Below are 4,685 nucleotides of genomic sequence, written 5' to 3'. Positions count from 1 at the left end.
ATCTCCTTCCTTCCTCCTCCAAGACTTCCCATGAAATCATCTCCTTCCTTCCTCCTCCAAGACTTCCCATGAAATCATCTCCTTCCTTCCTCCTCCAAGACTTCCCATGAAATCATCTCCTTCCTTCCTCCAAGACTTTCCACACAATCATCCTCTTCCTCCCTCCAAGACTTTCCATGAAATCAGCTCCTTCCTTCCTCCTCCAAGACTTTCCATGCAATCAACTCCTTCCTTCCTCCAAGACTTCCCGCGAAATCATCTCCTTCCTTCTTCCTCCAAGACTTCCCGCGAAATCATCTCCTTCCTTCTTCCTCCAAGACTTTCCACGTAATCATCCTCTTCCTCCCTCCAAGACTTTCCAGGCAATCGGCTCCTTCCTTCCAGGAGAGAAGGATAGAGTTGGGGCTACAGAGATTTTCCATGGAAAAGGGTGGACGAGCACACCAAGGATGGTCCTGGGGACGGGTGAGGAGCAGCACCAGCGGGACAGAGCGCTGTGGAAGGACTTTCCTTGGCGGAGGAACGAGCAGCTCGTGCCTGGAGTCTCCCACCCCGAGCCCAAAGGACTCAAGGAGCTCGTTTGACAACAGGCAGGAGCCTTTGATTCCCCTCATCCCTCCGGGAAGATCAAACGGGTAAAGTAATGGGTATTTACTCTTCTCCGCTTGTGTACACAACAGGATTGTGTTCCCTTTGCTGGGAGCTCGGTTCTAATTACCCTCATTAACAAAGCCGGGCTTAAACTCCTCAACGTCTCTTTATCACCTCGTGTGTGTGATGTGCCCGCTCTCCTAAATACCCTCTTCCTTTGACTTATCTGAGGTTTAGCCTCCCAAAAAAAAGGCTTTTTTCTGGCGTCCCGGAGCCAGGAATGTTCCCAGCTCGGCGGGATCCAAGAGATCCTGGTGGCGTCTCCTTGATGGGGCTCGTCTTCCCGCCGATCCAATTTTGTGTGCTCATCAAAGCAGGCGGTGCGTGGTGAGAGCAGCATATGCCACGGCAGATGGCACCGACGCAATTCCAGGGGAGTGAAATCACTCATCTGCTCTCCCCTGCCTTTGGAGAGACCGGGAATGCTGCGGGAGAGAAAGGGGAGATGGAGCAACCACGGAAAATTAGGTGAGCTCTGAGTGTCTCCGTCGTCTGGAGGCTGCAAAGAGGGGCTGGAGCGTGTGCAGGGAAGGGAACGGAGCTGGGAAGGGGCTGGAGCAGCAGGAGGGGCTGAGGGAGCTGGGGGGGCTCAACCTGGAGAAAAGGAGGCTCAGGGGGGACCTTCTGGCTCTGCAACCCCCTGACAGGAGGGGGGAGCTGGGGGAAGTCGGGCTCTGCTCCCAGGGAACAAGGGACAGGAGGAGAGGGAACGGCCTCCAACTGTGCCAGGGGAGGGTCAGGTTGGACATGAGGAGGAATTTCTCCATGGAAAGGGTGGTCAGGCCTTGGCAGGGGCTGCCCAGGGAGGTTTGGAGTCCCCACCCCTAGAGTTGTCCAAGAAAGGCCGGGACGTGGCACTCAGTGCTCTGGGCTGGGGGACAGCGTGGGATCGGGCACAGGGTGGACTGGATGATCCCAGAGCTCTTTTCCAACCTCAGTGATCCTGGGATTCTCTGCCCCACAGCCTGACAGCCCCTGATGTTGCTCTGTAACATCTGCAACCCCACTCCCAGCAGCCAGAACTGGTGCCTCTTCTCCTGGTCAACCCCACTGCTGTTGAAGAGACACCCCAATTTCTCTTCCTTGTAGGATTCAAAAATATAATATCTGCAGAGAGGGAACTGAGCAGTCTCTGCAAAAAGCCATGAGCTACGAAAGCTGGGGAAAAACCCTTTTCACTGCCCTCATCTCTGTGGACTCTTCCTGCCTTCTCCAGCAGAATGGAAGAGACTCCTTGCATGATGTTATCACCTGTCCTGCCTGAGAATCCACATCCTAATCTCATCAGAGCTCTGCATAAAAGCCATGGTGTTCCCCCTTTTTCATATGTCTATCCAATACCTAATCCCCCCTATAAATCCCCCAAGACAAAATAAGGTTTTTCCCATGAGGTAATTCCTAAGACCCCAAAAATGTGTGAACCTGGGTTTTCCTCTTACCTCATCCTTGTGAAACCCTCCAGTTTTAATACCATGAATATGTAAATCCCCTGTTAAATATGTAAACCCTGAAGCCTTTAAATAGGAACTTGTGAGTCCAAATAAACTCTTCCAGTTTCTGCCTCCAAACTGGGATGACTTTAATGACTCGCTACACTTCCTGACTGGGATAGTCTGGGCTTGTTGCTGCTCCACACTGGACCTTCAAACCCAAACCCAGGCCTGCCCAGAGCCCCCAAGTGCCCGTGACCCTCTGGCTTTGTTGGCCAGTGAGAAGTTCAGGAGATGGACTTTGCGAACAAACAAACCAGAAAAATGAACAGAAAGGCTGAATTCTCCAAGGGTCCTTCTTGGGTGACCACGTGGGGCTTGGTCCGACCTCCTGCTGCAATCCAAAGGGATTGTCTGGGATAAAAGCGGGCTCTGGCACGTGTGACAGGCACTCAACCCCTCTTTGGTGACCCCTGAGCACCTCAGAGCTTCCTCCCCTCCATTTCCAGCAGGGCTTGGCCTCCGGTGCTGAAGATTCAGCTGGTTTGGGCTGCATACCACAAACCATCACACTCTGCTTTCCCAAGTGGACGGCGTTCCTTCGGAACAGAGTTGTTCCCAGCAAAGTTATCCCATCACCTTCTCCAGTCATTCATTGATTTAAGGTCTCCTTACCCAGCTCTCCAAGGGTTTCCTGCACTGGAGTCTGTGTGGGATCCACGTGCCACGGGATGAACAAACTCATCCCTGCATCCCATTTTCCAGCCTGGCTGGTGTGGCTTCGTGTCACTTGATGGTGAGAGGGATGATCCCAATTCCTGAAAGCAGATCTGCAAGAGCTTTGCTGTCAGACCTGCCCCCTCCTGAATTTTATTGGGTCCATGAATTTGGGAGCATTTCCGTGCTCCTGGTTTGAGTCCCTGTCCCAGTGACCTCCACCTCCGGGCTCTGCAAAGAGGAGCCTGGTGGTGTGGTTTAAAATCAGGGAATGGTTTGGGATGGAAGGCACCTTAGAGACCATCTCATTCCACCAGCCCAGGTTGCTCCAACCTGGCCTTGGACACTTCCAGGGATCCAGGGGCAGCCACAGCTTCTCTGCCCAACCTGGGACAGGGCCTCACCACCCTCCCAGCCAGGAATTCCTTCCCAATATCCCATCTATCCCTGCCCTCTGGCAGTGGGAAGCGATTCCCTGTGTCCTGTCCCTCCATCCCTTGTCCCCAGTCCCTCTCCAGCTCTCCTGGCGTCCCTTTAGGCCCTGGAAAGTGCTGTAAGGTCACCTTAAATCATTCTCTTCTCCAGGTTGAACCCCAGACAAAACCAGGACACCCAGTTTTGCCCAGTTTTCCTCGAATTCCACCTGGTTCTTCTTCCCTCCCATCCTGCAGGGAATTGCTGCACCTCCTTCCCACCCGGTTGGTGCCTCCACGTGCCAGCTGGGAGAGGAGTCTGGAGAAACACTTCCCTCTGGTTCCTGGGGTTTGGAAAGCAGATCCTTAACATTCCCAACCATCCTGGACAAAGTTGTTTTATTTCCCCTTTTATTTATTTGTTTGATTTCCCCTTTTCCTTCATTTGTTTGTTTGATCTCCCTTTTTCTTTTATTTATTTGTTTGATTTCCCGTTTTCCTTTATTTATTTGTTTTATCCCCCCTTTTCCTTTACTTGTTTGATCTCCCCTTTTCCTTCATTTATTTATCTCCCCTTTTCCTTTATTTATCTGCTTGATCTCCCCTTTTCCTTCCTTGTAGTGCTCTCACCCTCCTCATTCCTCCTTTTCTTCCTCCTTTCCTTATCCCAGCCTTCCAAGGCCCCTTTGGCAGAGAGGAGGGAGACAATCCCAAGGAAACTTCCCTCTTCTTTATTTCCAAGCTTGCTCAGAAAAAGAAGCAGGGGTGGAGAGAGAGGAAAAACCACAGGGCATTAAAAACCCTGGAATGTGCTCCTGCTGCTTCCCTGAATGTCAGGGGAGCCTTATCTGGCCTTGCACACAAGGAAAGAGAACTCGAGCCTTGTGAAGTGGAATAAGGAACAGGGAGCCCGTGGCATTTAATTAAATATGTAAATTTGTGAACGGCCCTGAAATCATCAAATTAAAAGGCTGGGCTGGCCTGAATTTTGATTTTCTTCCCTCCACGGGCTTCCCCTCCGTCCTCCCCCTGTTCTCCTTCCTGCTAATCAAGGGGGTGGCACGTGGGCCTGTCCTCGGGGTTTCCCCAGGGGTTTTGATTCCCTGCACATCCTGCTGCTGATCCAGGGAAAGGGCAGATGGATTTGTGCCTTTTTCCTGCAGGGAATCTGGCGCAGAGAGCAAAGGGCTCACCCGGAGAACTGGAGCTTGGGGTGGTGGCACCACGTCCCTGGAGACCTGATGGGATCGGTGCCTTCCAATTCCATTCCAATTCCAGGGTAAACCTGCCCATCCCCAATCCCAACCTGCATCTGGAAGGGCTGGAATTGCCTTGGGATCTCTGCTATTCTTTGGGGACAGAGGAACCTTCCCCTTTCCCTTCCCCTTTCCCTTCCCCTTTCCCTTCCCCTTTCCCTTCCCCTTTCCCTTCCCCTTTCCCTTCCCCTTTCCCTTCCCCTTTCCCTTCCCCTTTC

General features: G+C 52.4%; 1 protein-coding gene and 1 long non-coding RNA gene across 3 annotated transcripts in view; one reads left to right on the top strand and one right to left on the bottom strand.

The window, feature by feature from the left end:
* CUNH20orf194 (chromosome unknown C20orf194 homolog) overlaps nt 1-4,685 on the bottom strand; it is a 732,083-nt gene that overhangs the window by 519,241 nt on the left and 208,157 nt on the right. The gene's annotated exons all lie outside the window — the stretch shown is intronic.
* Nucleotides 322-2,207, top strand: LOC108504267. Of its 2 annotated transcripts, none has more exons than XR_001877050.1 (3): nt 322-635; nt 969-1,119; nt 1,616-2,207. It is a non-coding gene; the product is annotated as an uncharacterized LOC108504267 (long non-coding RNA). The 2 variants fall into 2 exon arrangements; XR_001877049.1 differs by having other exon boundaries at nt 966-1,119.

The sequence above is a fragment of the Lepidothrix coronata genome, unplaced genomic scaffold (genome assembly GCF_001604755.1).
Source record: "Lepidothrix coronata isolate B3197 unplaced genomic scaffold, Lepidothrix_coronata-1.0 Scaffold156, whole genome shotgun sequence".
NCBI classification, from domain to species: domain Eukaryota; kingdom Metazoa; phylum Chordata; class Aves; order Passeriformes; family Pipridae; genus Lepidothrix; species Lepidothrix coronata.
Note: the sequence above shows the minus strand (reverse complement) of the source record. Positions and strands in the feature narration are given on the sequence as shown.